The 17,648-nt window shown below is 42.6% G+C and overlaps 1 protein-coding gene across 1 annotated transcript in view; it reads left to right on the forward strand.

The window, feature by feature from the left end:
- The window catches only part of LMX1A (LIM homeobox transcription factor 1 alpha), a 122,721-nt gene that overhangs the window by 85,377 nt on the left and 19,696 nt on the right, over window positions 1–17,648 (forward strand). The gene's annotated exons all lie outside the window — the stretch shown is intronic.

Below are 17,648 nucleotides of genomic sequence, written 5' to 3' on the forward strand. Positions count from 1 at the left end.
AATCACTATAGATATAGAGAGGTTTCAATATTACGCCATCATCAGGTGCCCTAAGTAATGCCGTTATGGAATGTTTTTTAAATTACACCATGATTAGGTATCTCAATTGTGCCACAATGGAGAGGTGTTAGAATTATATCGCTACGAGGCGCCTTCATTGTTGTTGTATTAACAGCGGTTTAAGGATTGCAGCTCCACAAAGTATTGGAAAAGGCTCTATTAGGTTAAAATTAGAGATGAGTGGTTCAGTTTTGGCTCTGATCTTCCTGCCAAGTTCGCATCTCAGGGATATCGGATCTCAGGGACATTTCATGGACATCTCGGCAAAGATGATGTTTTGCCTCGTTCTGAGATCCGAACTTGGTAGGTAGATCCTAGCCAAAACCTCATCTCTAGTTAAAATTGGTTTATATGTTTTTCACATAACCATTACTCATTTTAGCTTATTTTGTATTTTGGAAAGCACTACATTTAAGTTTACCTTTTCTTTGGGTGGGTATTTGCACTCTGCAGCTGATGCCAAAATGGGTGTCTGTTTAATTGTTGATATGTGTGTATTTGTTCTGACAAGTATTGTGACCAATAATTTAATATATAGTGTTATTTGTGATAAGTGTATAACAAAGCACACTGAAACATTTTGGTACTAGCAGGGTAGTACGATTTGACAATGCACGTGTTTTTTAAGTGAACGCAGTATAAATTCATACTTCAGAAGTGGGAGGCCACACCCTTGATGAAGTCATCCTGACAAAGTGCGTTGGGAAGCCTCTCACATCGTGTTCCTTGGAGTGTGACTCGCTGTTTTTCTGGCGGTATAAGGGAGGACAATTTGCGCTTGTGACCTACTATTTTCATATTTTATGTCAATTGTGAGCAGATTTTATGGTGTTTTTTTTTTATAAAATGTAGTGGTAATATACCAGAGAGATGTGTATTATCTCTTTAAATAGCTTATTAGAAGTTTTTATATATATATATATATATATATATATAAACAAATGAATGACTGACACAAAAATTAATGACACAGAGTAACACATGTCAGGGTCTGGCCAGTGTATTTATTGCTTAAAGTTTAGAATTCAGTTTGCCTGCCGCCCTCATTCATAGCTGTGAGCTGTTATACAGTACTGATGGCATGTCATACAAGTGGGTAGATGACAAAACGGATCAAATAAAGACAAAACGTGTCACTCTAATCCTCCCTACAGCTGCAAATACTACATAAACGTCTGTCATCCAATCTGGTAACATGAATAATTATATGTGTTCCAAGTAAATATCGGCAATGAATTGTACATTATGCTGAGTTGAGCAGTGACCTACACAGAACCAATGATAGGATGTCCTTGCCTTCACTTTCTCTCTACTGCTTACTCCTACACAAAGTAACCAGTGTTAGAGGTACCTGACACTGGTTACCTCTGAGGTCTCATTGATTGGTAGGCTGTCCTGTTTGGAACATTGGAACAAATGTCTTTATTCCTTAGTAAATCGGATCAGCTCAGGCTTGAGGAAAGAGTCACAGATCTTTGACAAAGTAAAGGCATTAATGGAATTTAATTAATAAACATTAGCAATCTCCATTAAATGGATTGGTGCACAACCTCTTAATATCACATATGCTGGTTGTGACACCTTCACAGTATGAAAACTATGGCTGAGTGAAACTTGGGTCAGTTGATTGATTGTGAAGTGAAGTGAAACCTGACAGATTTGTGGGAGCGAAGGGGTTACAGGGGAAAGAATTCTCCATTACACAGCAATATGCTGGGAATCAGCTTGCTGAGTGCAGGCTACATTGGCTGTCTTTGTTGAGGGGCCTTGTTAAGTATTAACTAGAGAAAGGCTGTGCCCGGCCTACTCCATGGGAACACTTTATCTCCTCTTCACTGGAGCCACGGCCTGCGGTGTTTAATTTTACTCTCTCGGTTGGGCTGCAGCCCTGTGCCGTTCCAGCCAAAAAAATGCTCATATTTGAGGAAGCTTAACTCTCCCTTGGTTGCCAGGTATTAAACGAAAACTTGTCTGTCACAGGAGGAGAGGGTCAGGGGGAGAGAATAAAGGGTCATGTTAACTACTAAGGCGAAAAACAAACTGCAGGCCAAATAGTCACGTGAGGTAGCTCCTAGCTATGGAGACAGCCCTGGGGCCAAGGAAGAGAGTGATACAGTAGTGAGCCACAGGAAGTATGTGTAAAGTTACAACAGTTCCCTTTACTTTCCTGGAGGGATACATCAAATCAGATTTGCTTTATGAAATGACTTGGATTATTTTCTTTCCTGAACTATTAGTAGCCACTGGAACTCATATAATAACATATTTTAACACTTGTGATAAAAGATATTTTGAAGAATTTTACATACAGACATTCCTCACTTAACGACCGAGGAGTTCCATTCCTGCGCCTTGGTCGTTGAACGAATAGGTCGTTAAGTGAGGACATATAGTGGCTGGAAAGTAGCAAGTCCCAGGCTGAGGTTGACATGTGCCTGTGTGTGCTCCATCTCCTCCGAGAGGGCGCTGCTGTCCTTGCAAGGTGTCCTGTGTGTCTCGCACCACAGCCAAGGCTTCCTCTTGCGGCAGAGTCTGTCTTTTTTTTAATCACTGCAAGTTACAGTTAGCTGGTCGGAGCGCCGGTCGTAAGTCCGAATGGTCGCTAAACAGGTAGGTCGCTAAGTGAGGAATGTCTGTAGTTCTATATTCATAACATAAATCCAACATAATTCTTGCAAATTAAATACCATGGAGATTAAATAATCTCTCCTCTCCACGATGTCGCGATTCAGAGCGAAACACGTAATTGCCCCCCCCGCTGCAGGAGTTTTTATTTTTTATAAAGCCGGGAGGCTTGCCTGCTTTTCCGGGGGGCCGGGAGCGGCACCTGATATTCGGGAGGCTCCCTGCCAGGGTAGGGTAGGCAGGCCTGAGACCAGTGGCGTAACTACTGCCCCTGCAGCCCCCGTGGTGGCTTGGAGGTGCTGGGTAGTTTGGGGGCAATGGGGGCAGTAGTTACACCACTCAGTGGCGGAACTCCCATAACTACGGAGGTTGCTGGGGGTGCGGTCGCACCCCCTGCACTCTCCATCTGCCGGGCGCCCGCTGAGTGTGTTACCAGCGGACGCCCGGCTCCTATTCAAACCGCCGGCGGCAGCCGGAGGATGGAGCTCCCTCCGTCTTCTGGGCCCCGCAGGGCACTATGGGAGTGACGTCATGATGTCACTCCCATAGTGCCGAGGAGCGGCGGACGCCAGGGTATGGACGGCAGCAGCACTGGAGCGGGGATAAAGGTAAGTGGGTTTTTTTTGTGTGTGTGTTTGTGTGCACGCGGGGGGGAGCAAGTACAGGGGGCTCACTACTGGAGGCAACTACAGGGGGCTCACTACTGGGGCAACTACAGGGGGCTCTCTACTGGGGGCAACTACAGGGGGCTCACTATTGCGATCAACTAGGTGCAACTACAGGGGGCTCACTACATGGGGCAACTACTGGGGGCTCACTACTGGGGGCAACTACAGGGTGCTCACTACTGGGGGAAACCACAGGGGGCTCACTACTGGGGCAACTACAGGGGCTCACTACTGGGGCAACTACTGCGGGCTCACTACTGGGGGCAACTTCTGGGTGCAACTACAGGGGGCTCACTACTGAGGGCAACTACAGGGGGCAACTACTGGGAACAACTACAGGGGCCACTACTAAAATGGGCACAACTACAGGGGGCACTACTAGAAGGGGCACAACTACAGGGGGCACTACTTGAAGGGGCACACACAACTACAAGGGGCACTGCATATGGGCACAACTACAGGGGCCACTACTTTAATGGGCACAATTACAGGGGGCCCTGCATAATGGGCACTATTACAGGGAGCATTGCATAAGGGACACTAGTATAGGGGGCATTGCATATGGGGCACAACTACAGGGGCACTACTTTAATGAGCACAACTACAGGGGGCCCTGCATAATGGGCACTATTACAGGGAGCATTGCATAAGGGGCACTAGTATAGGGGGCATTGCATATGGGGCACAACTACAGGGGCACTACTTTAATGAGCACAACTACAGGGGGCCCTGCATAATGGGCGCTACTACTGGGGACATTGCATAAGGGCACTATTACAGGGGGCATTGCATAAGGGGCACTGGTATAGGGGGCATTGCATTTTGGGGCACAACTACAGGGGGCACTGTATCAGGGGCACTAACTTGATGCACACAGTTTACAGGTTATAAACTAGGTTCCCAATAATCTGGTTCTACACGGACATAAAAACTGTGCAACCTGTCTTGAGCTGAGGTGACAGACTGGCAGGAGCAGAGAGGAGGGTTGCTGAAGTAGATCTGTCAGGGTGGGATGTAGTGGGCATTACTGTTTGGCATAATGTGTATTTTGCAGTACTGTGTGCACAATGTGCTATTATGGGCATTATTGTGTGGCATAATGTGTAAGGGGCATTACTGTGTGGCATAATGTGTTGTATGTGGCATTACTGTGTGGCATAATGTGTTGTATGTGGCATTACAGTGTGGCATAATGTGAAATAGGGGCATTACAGCATGGCATAAATTTGTTATAAGGGCTTTATTGTATGTCATTATGTGTTATACGTGGCATTATTGTGTGGCATGTGTAAGGGGCATTGCTGTGCGGCATAATGTGTTGTAAGGGGCATTCCGGTGTGGCATAATGTGTTGTAAGAAGCATTCCGGTGAGGCACACTGTGTTTATAAGTGGCATTACTTAGTGTGTCATAATGTGTTAGGTAGGTTGCTGTATCATGTAACCACACACCTTAAACGTTGTCTTTGGGTGTGTTTAATCTTTGGGCGTTGGCGCCTGAAACTTTTTTGGCATGGGGGAGCAAAATTTATAGTTACGCCACTGCCTGAGACAGATCCATTCTTCCTTTTTAGAAACTTTAGTAAATCTGTACCAAAGTGTCACTAGTGCCAGTTGCTCCTTGTAAACTATATTACTATAAACCTGACAATCACTTGCCTGTGTGCATAAGGTATAGTTGCCAGTTATATACAGTATCATGCATGAACAATATAGCATATAATTAGCTATAGGTTGTACCAGCCAATCCCTAGGTGCATGTGGTATCTCACATACAGTTCATGTGTAGACAAGGTGTATCAATAGTTCAAGGGTAATCAATCATACTAATAGTACCATAAATACCAAAACATTCTGCTGCTTCCCTAATGGTCGATTACCATACCTTGTTTTTCGAAGTTAGTCCAGATACGAATTTACAGGATACAGAAAAATTAATAAAGAGGATCTTGCAAAGTCTCTTGTTGGAAGTCATTAGTTATGTTGAGCTCCAGTGACTGCTAATTGTTTTTCAGGAAAATAAATTATCCAAGTAATTTCATAAAGCAAATCTGATTTACATAGTACAGGCTCATTCTCCGATATCCAAAATGCTTGGGACCAGGGGTATTTTGGATAACGGAATATTCCGTATTTTGGAATAATTGCATATCATAATGAAATATCTTGGGAATGGGACCCAAATATACACACAGAATGCATTTATGTGTTATATACACCTTATACACATAGCCTGCAGGTAATTTTATACAATATATTCAATAATTTTCTGGCTCAAACAAGTTTGTATACTATACATACATAAAATTCAGTTATGTTTCATATACACCCTATACACACAGCCTGAAGGTAATTTTATACAATATTTTTAATAATTCGTGCCTTAGACAAAGTTTGTGTACAATTGAACCATCAAAATTCAAAGGTTTCATTATCTCAGTCAAGGCAAAAAAATTCCGTATTTCGGAATATTCCGTATTTCGGAATATTTGGATATGGGAGACTCAACCTGTACCTGTCCTGGAGTGCTCTAACATTTATATTTGAGTATTTCTGTGAAGCTGAACTCCTCCCATTGTTTGAGCTGCTAGGGCACGAAACAAAATTGTAGTACCTACTGAGCGCTGTTAGCATAAATCATTATCATTGTGAATTGTATTCTCATGAATATTACAATAAATATGAATATTGGTTCAGCCCACAAAATGGATGCCTCCAATATGTGTGACCAAGGTATTTGCTTTGAATGTGCCAGCTCTGAATGTAACACAATCCAAATTTTAAAGAAGCACACAAAAGCAATAAGCTAACCATTTACATGTACAGTAGTAATCAGAGCTGGGAATGTCTCCAAAGTTTATCTTCCAGTTGCAAAAATAATCCCTTTATTTGAAGCTGAAATATCCTCAAATGATAAACTGCATCCTCATGAAAATTGGTTCAGTTCACAAAATGGGTACCAAAAAGTGTTAGTTGGAATTCAACTTTAAAGGCCAGTACACACTGGACGATGTGTGTACAAAGCGACCTAGGCCCTCATTCAGAGCCGTTCGCTATTTGCGTTCGTTCGTTCAAAAACAAGGGGTGGCTATGCAAATGATCCGTTCGCACATTGCAGTCTGTTCACACCTCTAAGTCTGAACGAGCGAGCTAAACATACGCTCGTTTATTTGATAAAAACGCCCCCTGGCCGCTCGCACCATACGTCATGTCCGCTATTTATTAAATTAATCGAGTACATCACACAGGATATGAACTGCTCGCTATTCTTGTGGTTGGTTTTTTCAACCGCTATTTTGCGAGCAGTTCTGAGTTAAAAAAAATCAAGTGACGTGGTCATTGACGCTGCTGTATTAATTATGCACACCCATAAAACGCCCGTTTTGACCTTTAAGCACGCCTGCGATCAGATCTCCACTCCCCGTTTTCAAGCACCTTCCCCTGTTACCACCCACATACGCCTCATTCTGTCACTCAAAATAGCAGGCACTCGCTATATTGCGTACAAATGATTTTCGGCCGCACTGACTGGTTCGCGCATGCGTACTAAAAACCGTACGCATGCGCAGATGTGCGAACATCGCTCGGAACGAGCGTACTGCCGCTAGCGAGTGGCTCTGAATGAGGGCCCTAGTCAGCAACAGATCGGAGTGGGTCCTGGCATCGGCAAGTGCATCCACACTTGCTGATGCCTGCAACGATAATCGTCGGCCGGGTGGGGGGGGAGTGGGCTGAATGCCGCATGGCATCATTAACGATATACCCAGATTGAGCTGCATGTACAGACAGCTGGGGATATTGTTAACGACCCGCGAAAGCGCGCATCATTCATCATTTAGTGCATACACACTGGATGATCTGAACTATATTGATCAACGATGTCGTTCATATAATTCAAAAAAATGTTCCAGTGTGTATGGGCCTTTATTGAGAGCAAAACTGCTTTATGAAAACATGCCATTACGTGAACAGAAAGCTACTTCTTACCTTAAGCTATATCCGAAGCTGTTTCAAAATAATGTTATTTTATTTTGCTTAAATCCTTCTGCAAAATTTTTCAAAAAGGTTTAGAGAAAGTAGTGTTCATTCTAGCACCCTGCACCTGTCACAACTCGTGCAGTTCCTCTTCCAGCCTTGAGTGTCACTCTCTTGTCTGGTGCTTCTAGCATACTCAGCTGATTACACAAACTGCAGAGATACAGACCAGAGTGTGCTATAAGCACCAGAGCAGAGAGCGACAGCCCAGGCAGGAAAGAGAAACTGCACAGGTTGTGACAGGTGCAGGATGCTAGAATGAACACTAGAGAAAGGACAGACAAAAGGCTGCCATTATGAATGCAGAATACAAGTTTTCCAATGCAACCAATCAGCTTAAAGTTATCATTTATTTAGCACAGTCTATAAAATGACTGTTAGACGCTGATTGGTTGCAATGGGAAACTTTTCAACATCATATCTTACGAAGGTTTGATACATGTTCCCCCATTTCCCCATTATTTGCGAAGCAGGAAAAATTGTGTACATGTAGTGCATTTTGTTTTCTGTTTCTGTGTGATTGCACTTGTTGGTACAGGAAAGATCTTCAACAAAAGAGGAGACTGTGGAGTGGAATATTTACTCCTTCAATTTTGAGGAGTGGAGTTGGAGTTAATAGGTGTGCTCCTAACCCCAGAATGGTCCCTCTTATGAGAGACTATTTTGCAGTATGAAAGCCATAGGGGTGTTTCCCATTGTAACAAATAGCTGAAAAGCCTCAACAAAACTTCAGTGGAGCTCCTGGTACTCCTTATGGCATGGTTTATACTAGAGATACGCGTACAGTTTTCCTGAAATACGAAAACACCCGAACTTAGGGGTTCCAAATCAAGTCACAGTTCACAATCACTTTGGAGTTCCGAGTCCTGGCTCAGATCTGCTGTCTGTTGGGAACTCAGATATTAAAACCGAACTCAGGTTTTTATTTGCATGTAAACAGGTCAGTGGCGTAACTTCATCCCAGGTGCCCGGAGGCAAGATAAATGTTGGTGCCCCCCAAATTAAAATGTACCACCCCCCAGCTCCTATGCCAGCCCCAGCTGCCACCCCCCTATGCAGTTCCCCCAGTAGTGAGCCCCCTGTAGTGCTCCGAGTAGAAAGCCCCCTGTAGTAAGCCCCCAGTAGTAAACTCCCTGTAGTGCCCCCAGTAGTAAGCCCCCAGTAATGCCCCCTGTAGTAAGCCCCCTGTAGAAAGCCCCCAGTAATGGGCCATCTAGTAAGCCCCCAGTAATGCCCCCTGTAGTAAGCCCCCTGTAGAAAGCCCCCAGTAATGCCCCTATAGTAAGCCACTATAATGCCCCCTGTAGAAAGCCCCCAGTAATGCCCCCTGTAGTAAGCCCCCTGTAGAAAGCCCCCAGTAATGGGCCATCTAGTAAGCCCCCAGTAATGCCCCCTGTAGTAAGCCCCTGTAGAAAGCCCCCAGTAATGCCCCTTATAGTAAGCCCCCTGTAATGCCCCCTGTAGAAAGCCCCCAGTAATGCCCCCTGTAGTAAGCCCCCTGTAGAAAGCCCCCAGTAATGGGCCATCTAGTAAGCCCCCAGTAATGCCCCCTGTAGTAAGCCCCCTGTAGAAAGCCCCCAGTAATGCCCCCTGTAGTGAGCCCCCAGTAATGCCCCCTGTAGCGAGCCCCCAATAATGCCCCCTGTAGTGAGCCACCAATAATGCCCCCTTTAGTGAGCCCCCAGTAATGCCCCCTGTAGTGAGTCCCCAGTAATGCCCCCTGTAGTGAGCCCCCAGTATTGCCCCCTGTAGTGAGCCCCCAATAATGCCCCCTGTAGTGAGCCACCAATAATGCCCCCTGTAGTGAGCCCTCCCGCGAGCGCACACACATACAAAAAAAAAAACAATACTTACCTGAAACCCCGCTACAGTGCTGCTGCCTTCCGTCCCCGGCGCCCGCTCCTCGGAACTATGGGAGTGACGTCATGACGTCACTCCCATAGTGCATTGCTGGACCCGGAAGTGGAGCTCAGGAGTGAGCTCCGTTCCTCCGGCTACCACCAGGGTAAAAAGAAGGAGCCGGGCGCCCGCTGGTAACACACTCAGCGGGCGCCCGGCAAATAGGGGGTGCGACCTCCCGTATTGATGCCACTGGAGGTGGAGCTCCGATCAGTGGTGCTCCATCTCCATAGCAGTGCCCAGAACGGCCTGGGGGACAATGGAGCCAGGTGCCCCCTCAAGGGCTGGAGCCCGGCGGCAAATGACTCCATTGTCTCTGGGAGTTCCGCCACTGAAACAGGTCCAAATTACATGATTTTGGCTGTTTTTATCAGTTTTGAAAGAATCCAAAACTGAATCCAAACCAAAACACTTGAGGGTGGTTTTGTCAAAACCAAAACATGATGATGAATTAGAACCAAAATCAAAACACGGGGATCCGCACAGATCTCTAGTTTATACAGTAAGCTACAGTACATTTATAGACACACATAGTAATGTGCTAAAACAATGAAACATATATGGCACAGGAAATGAAAACAAACTTGATGTCCCCTTATTGTTATGGATTTTTTTAAATATGAGGCTAATAATAAGCTGCATTTTATGAGAAACAAGGCAAATTTATACTTAATTAAGGAGGTAGTGCAAAGTAAAGCTGGCCACACATCTAAAGATTATCTGTCCAACCAGCCAACTAGTTGATTGGTTGGAATGAAAATCTGGTAATGTATGGGAGTAAATGATGATCAGCAATTTGCTCCTAAATGTCAGAAAACATATGAAAATGGTCGTTCAGACAAGTTTGTTAAATGATTGATCTAAACAATTTGTTCAAACAACAGTTTTTGACCATTGTCCGGCGTTTGGGAGCAAATTGCTGATTGTCATTTGCTGTCATATCTTACCAAATTTTCATTCCAACCAATCAACTAGTTGGCTGGTTGGACAGATACTCTTTAGATGTGTTGCCAGCTTAACAGTAGTCACACATGGGACCTCATTCAGACCCCCTCGCAAGCGCTTGAGCGCTCGAAAGCGGGTCGATGTTTGGCTGTGCGCAGCGATCGTACTGCGCGTGCACAAGCCCCGGAGCGAGAGAGAAATTCTCTCGCTCCGGGGCTCACTACGAAAGCGGTGGCTGTCGATGTTGACCGACAGCTTGCCCCATTTTGTAGGCGTGGCGGGGAGTGGTTTCACAAACGGAGGCGTTCCCAAGCGAGCGTTTGCCGTTTGTGGGCGGCCCCACTGACTTCACCAGTGATGTCAGTGGGAGAGCTTCCGGCTCTATTAGAGCCGAAAGCTCTCTGGGGCTTGCGGCAGCCGAGACCCTACCTCAAAGGTCTCGTCGCAAGCCCCGATGGTTGCGATGGTCTTGACCATCGTGACCATTATCCTGGTCGCTAGTTTAAGCTGTGGGTGGTAACCCACAGCCTAGCGAGTGGCCAGGAGGCCGGCTCAGAAAATGGAAGCGGCCGCCTTCATTCAGAGCGAGGGCTCGCATTTTGCGAGTGGCTCTGAATGAGGTCCATGGTTGCATAAAGTGCCTACATAGAGGCATACCCAATGCACAGAGAGCAGGTGTATGCAGTACAAATACCACGCGGTGCCCTCTAGGATGCTTAGTGGGTATTGTAATAACAAGAGGGTTACTGGCAATTGAGTTATTTGATGTATCAATAAAAAGATACATAAAATAACATCAGTCAAAGAGACTGCTATATATGAACTAGATAGTGATGAAACCGTGCAATAAGTTGTACTTTCTATTACTTACATTTCGTAAATCACATAAAGAAGAATAATAGCTGACCACCAAGCTTGTCTTATATCAGTATCGCTGCGAAAAATTGCATATGTTTAAATAAATAAATTTATCATTGAAATCAGTCATCATACTTGTAATAAATTTAATTTCTAGGTCCATTGTTTAATTGGAAAATGTCGGTCAGTAAGCAAGGCTTGTATTATACTGGTGTATTATAGTGGAATCATTGTAGTTTAATATGCAGAAGACTATCTCTTTCATTTATGTGCCTTAGATATAAAATAAATAGCTACATAATTGTACAGGCCATTCTGTGGAATTAAAAATGAGACTTTAGCTCTTGTGTAGTAAAATGAATGTTTGCCAGCTTCAGAAGAACATCTTGACGTGTCTGCAGGTCAAAAGCTCAGCTGAGACTCCTGGCTCAGAAACAGACAGGAAGGTATCTTCCTTGTTTGTAGATACCATTCCTCGCCGTCTTGCAGCTGCTCTTCCCCCTGTGCGTGGCTTTTAAATACAGACACATTTCTTCCCCATGTCTTGCGGGTGGATTGTAGAATGGTTAATCCTTTAGTTTAATTAAAGGAAAATAAAAACACAGAATACGTGAGTCAGGCTATTGTTGGTCTCCTGGAACAGAATGTCGAACGGTAACTTCTCAATAGGGGAGGGATAAAAACATAGAGGAATCATAATGTCCATGTGTTAAATCCTCTTATCCCAATCACACCCTTTTCCTCACTTCCTCACTGCCCTGCTGGGAGTAGAGAGATGCAGACATGCAGTAAACTGCCTAGAGAACAGCCTGCCCTTACAGATAATGGGTTAGTAGTAGTAGTTGATGAAGTTTGCTGTTCTGATGAACCGAGTAAGTACATAGCCAGCAGAATGGCAGGAGATGAGCAGTGGATGCACAAGAAGAGAACAATATAAACAAGATCTCATAATGAGAGCAGAACAAGTAGAGAAAATGAGGACAGGGAAAGACACGTAGAAGAGTAAATAATGCAACTGTCATACACAACACTAGAATAACAACATTGTTGGTTAGATTTACTGAGTCACACTTTACAAATAGTTCTTCTGAGTAATAGATACATTTTACTGCATCACATAGATTGCACCCCCAAGAATTCTATTAGATTAATTAATTCCATTTAGATGCGATAAGTTTTTTAAAAATATGAACACACCCAAATTTAGGGGTTCCGAGTAGAATTGAGTCGCAGTTCAGAATTACTTTGTGGTTTTGAGTGGAACCGTGTCCTGGCTCGGGTCAGCTGTCAGTTCAGAACTCGAATTTAAAAATCAAACATGGAGTATTGGATTGCATGTAAACAGGTCCAAATTACATGACTTTAGCCGTTTTTATAAAGTTGTTATCGATTTTTATGTAATCCAGAACCAAACCAAAACAGAATCTGAACCAAAGTACTTGAGGGTGATTTTACCAAAACCTGATGATGATGTAGAACCAAAACTAAAACACAGGGATCTGCGCACATCTTTAATTCCAATAGCGCCATAGCCCCCCAAAAACACAACCCGAAGTTTGCACACACAAATTTGTTTAGCTGTGTAGTTTAACACAAAAAACAAAATGATAGGAGCAAATTAATAAAACTATTCATGGACCATATTATTTCTATTTTCTACACTAAAACACTTATATAGTCCAAGCAGCATTAACAGCTGAAAGATGGGGTTTCAGAGAGGAAATGATTGGATGCAGCCAGCTAATCATGTTCCATCTACTCTGATTTATGCCCTTTATAGCCAAGAATAACCACTATCCCCTTTTCAAGTGTTTCCTGGGCCAATCTCCATAAAATGCAGGAACATGATTTAACACTACAGTACATGGGAATGCACAATGGAAATACACAAGCTTTTTTGAAAAGATTTTGAAAAAAAACCCCAAACTATATTTGTTTATTCGCATAATCCAGATTAATTCTTAAAGTCAATGTTGGGGCTTACAGTTCAGCATTCATGTGATGATGCTTTTTATTGTAATAGCTTTACTGTTGCCCACAAGCAAAGTTTAATATTTTATTTTAAAAAGTATGTTATTAACTACTTTTAAAACAACAAATATTTACTTACTAATTAGTTGTACATTTTAGCAAAAAACATGATGATAGGGAACCGCACTACATGGTACAGGGGCCCATTTTAGGTTGTGGACCACAGGTTCACAAGGGTAGATATACAAGTGTACATGTTTGAGCCTGTAACTAAAGGTTACCAAAATGAGGATATATCATGTTACTAATGGATTTGGTCTGTAGAGCTTTTATCTGCTGGCATATTTACTGTAGTGGTGTAAATTAACTAAAGAATCTGATTGTTCCTTATTTTTAACCAATTAAACTGAGTATTTACTTAGATAACTCCATCTAAATGAAATGAAAGGGTATCGCCGAGGAAAGAGATATGTTCTGCACAACAGGAAAACATAAGCACAATACTAGCCATGAAATTAGGTCAGAGATAGTTATTTCAAATGATGTCCCTTTTTTTAAGCTGCCGTCCCTCTGAAACATTCTGTGAATAGGTTTAATGTCTTAATGTGCTGTCTAGCCATGGTGGCATCCAAAACTAAATTACTCCCAATTAATGTGAATGGTACATGTAATTAGATCACTTTCTAGAAATAGCTTTGGCAGGGTTTGTAAAAGATGTGATGCCATCTGGCCAAGGTTCTTACATCAACCTTTCCAGTTCTCACTGTGACTTGTCACTACAAATTCAACTTCATTGCAGCCGTAAACGTGGGATAAAGTTCCAGGTTCATCAAGCACCAGGTTCTGTGTCAGCCCGAGGTATGACGCACCAATACACCATGAAGTAGATAATATATACTTTATGTCACGCGTGCTAAAATGTAAATACACAATCATTTAGAAAATAGCTACATGGAGACATTAAAGCAATTGGCTAATATTCCAAAGTGTTCCATGGGACAAAGATATGCTTGAGGTCCACGTAGGCTTGGCGTCCACAAGTGGAAATTGTATATTACACACCCAAGCCTAGATAAGCTGCCTATAGTCAACAAAAAAAGATGATCAATTAATAGTTTTTAATTCTATATTTATTTGTCTAATACTGGGAAAGCCTTTGTTTCATGAATGTAGTTTTGTTTTGCTGGATTTTATTACATGGTATAGCTAGCATACTGCATAAAGGGATCTTAAGGTAGTTCCATGTTCTGCCTGTGGACTCTGCTCTACACAGAGCAATGTTCACACATTACTCCCGTCCAGCTACAGGCATTTTTATTTCTCTCAGATAACTAGATGTGAATGTGAGGAAATATAGTAATCCTTTGAAGTGTTTTACACACTCAACATAATGCACAGACAGAAACTATAAATAGTGCATACTAAAGCAGTGCAGTTAGTGTGGGAATGTTTATTTACAGATAATAATGTTTTCATGCCTAGAGAACAGGTCTGATATCTGCAGGAAGTTATATTTCTGTCATTAAAGGAGGTCTGTGCTGTACTCATTATCATTTGCTTGCTTGAATCTTAGAGAACACCAGCTTGTGTAAAATGTATTTATTTATTAACAGTTTCTTATATAGCGCAGAATATTCCGTTGCGCTTTACAATTTGAAACAACATTAATAGAACAAAAGTGGGTTGTATGAGACAGACATAAAGGTAAGAGGGCCCTGCTCGCAAGCTTACAATCTATAGGATGAAGCTTATGACTGCATATCTTTGCTGAATACATTTCTCATTCCTCTGAACAAGTCTGGGTTCATAGAGCTGAATGCCCTTAAGGTAATCTTGTTGCTTGTCATTGTCGGGCACTATGAGAGCAAGTCCCTATTTACAGCTATATATTGCTTAATTAATGGTGTCTTACTTATAGGCTGAAGAGTGTTTCCATTCTATGGGGCATGTGTATCAAAGCTTGATGTAAGATAAAATTGTGAGATATATGTCACCAACCAATCAGCTTCTAACTTACATTTTGCAGGCTGTGTTTAAGAAATTATAGTTTGGAGCTGATTGGTTGGTGATATATATTTCACAATTTTATCTCACATCAAGCTTTGATACATACGCCCCTATAATCCTTAATTCAATCATAGGAGCCAGCTCTGTGGGTGTATTCTACATTAGATAATGATCCTGGTCATTCTTTAATAAGAAGGGAATTATTATTATAGTATGGTTGCAGTAAAAATGGTGGTGTGAGCGGGCAGAACGTCATCCATGCACTCTATTTTATGAAAAGTTTGTGGCCCTGTGGTTGAGAATAGCTACTGACTCGGCATAGTGCTGGTGATAAGTGCCTATATTCTGGGTGCCCCATACTATATGAGCATGATCATGTTTGTAGATACTGAATTTGATGGGGTCTTTGACGATGACAAAAAAAGCATTAATGCAAAGTTAAAGCTATTTACTACATGGCATGTGATTTCATGTACCTAATTTGTGACATTACAACTGTTTTACTGGATTTGCAAATGGATTAGTGTAACAAGATGCTATTAACTGCAGGGCGATGGACAGATCTGACCAGACATAGGCAGATTGAAATGTTTTATTTTGACCGTGCTATATTCTGTTACTAATATGCAAAATATGAGTAGGCCGTGTTGTTATAGTAAACTTCAGGGATTGCAGTTTGAGCATATTTCTCCAATTTTAATGAGTCTACAAAGTTTTTTTAACCAGAACAGCCAGATGTTTATATCACTTTAGAAGATGCGATAATCTGAACTCAACCGCTAGTTTGAATGGGGCACCTTATTACTTAGGCAGCTTGCATATTTTGTAGAAAGCATTTGATGTGCACATGTAAACCACAGTTCGTACCCCTCCCAACTTTCCACATTCCAGCTTGACAATCCCAAATTCAGGGGTCAATGATGATTTTGGAAGACTGTCCCAACGTACTACGATCAGGATGTGTGTCCTCATTTGCAGGGGTTGGGGAGTTTTCTACTACAGAAGAATGAGGGAGTGTGCTGCATATAATGTCACTCTTTAATTATAAAAATGCCCTCTGGGGGCGTGGCCATGTCCACTATTAATTTAAATAATTATTTTATGATTGGCATGAATTATCATATTGTGCACTTGTGCCAAGCACACCTAGTCATTAGTAACTACGTACCACATATAAGCACATAATCTAATCAAGGAAATACTGCTAACTATCATAAGATGCTCAAACCAAGAATAGCTGAATGACGCCGCAACTGCGTCTTTCTCTGTAGCTCAACTGTGTCTTTATGTCAATGCCGTAGCGGATGGGATTTGTACAGAGAAACCCACTGGTTGCTGAACTAATCTGCCACTCTGCGTATTAAGAAGCAGCATTAGTCGCACCATCGAACATTACACCAACCCAATGGAGGTGCAGAATGTGCATCTGAACATGGCCTTTGAAATCAGTGCAACTGCAGCATAAGCTGCCATCGCTGGTCGTGGCACGTCTGCGTCTGGCTAACCACCCCCCTGTGGCCACCCAGGAACCCCCACTGAAATTGCCTCTCTTTGGGTTCACATTCATTCTGCGGCTTTCAGCAGTAACTATCGGAATGCATGCGCAGTACAACCTCGGCACATACACAGATTGAAAAAAAAATCGTCCGGTTGAGTCCGACATCGACACTGCGTCCATCTTAGAATCAGGCCCTCGGTGCCCATTGTTATCTTCTTATGCGTTCCAATGTTTATTATCATTTGAGTCGGGACCCAGTTTTCTTCAAAGCACATTTTCCTAAATATTGTTATCTGCAAAACCTGCATCATCCCCAGCAAGTTCCTTCTCCATCATCACAAGCCATAAAATAACAAAACAGAAAGAGAGGTTTGATGGCATTTGTACTTTTTGCTGAAAAGTGGCCTTGGCACGAATAGATTACTGGTGTATAATTCAGTCTTCTTCTCCTGATTAAGCAGCTGGACAGGATCAGAGCCTGTGAGGTTTACTTGTGGGTCGTGTGCGCTTGTGCAGTTTGAAGTCAGAGGCCTTGTTATCTTCAGCCATGTTATTGCTGGATTTAAACAGCTTAGCTCAATTCTGAGCTATTAATGAACTCTGTACACATTCACTGCAACCCCCCAGACTTGACAGAGGATAGAAGGTGAAATGTGCCACCGTGGTAAAAAGCAAACAATTGGCTTTTGTTTTGTTAAAATCAAGTATTTCAGAATTTTTAGAAAATGGAAAAGTAAATTTTATATTTAGAACCATTTTCCCATTTACCAACAGTACAATTCACAATCATTATATTACAAGTTTTTTTTGTTTTTAATGACAATTTATACAGTAGTATATCCAGTAGTTATCTTCTTCTTTGTGTGGCCCAGTATTGCTCCATTTTTGACTAACCAAACAATTATTTTGAGAGAACAAAATCTTATTGATTAAAGTTAATTAAAAAGATTGGCACTGCTTCACCAATAGTCAGATCAACAATGGGGTGGGTGGGACTACAGCCCCAGGCCTCCACATAAAAATAGGCCCATCATCATGACACCAAGATGATGTCCAGTAACCTAGGAGGCCACAAGGTCGAACA

Source organism: Taudactylus pleione, unplaced genomic scaffold, assembly GCF_031769625.1.
Source record: "Taudactylus pleione unplaced genomic scaffold, aTauple2 ptg000017l, whole genome shotgun sequence".
Taxonomy (NCBI): domain Eukaryota; kingdom Metazoa; phylum Chordata; class Amphibia; order Anura; family Myobatrachidae; genus Taudactylus; species Taudactylus pleione.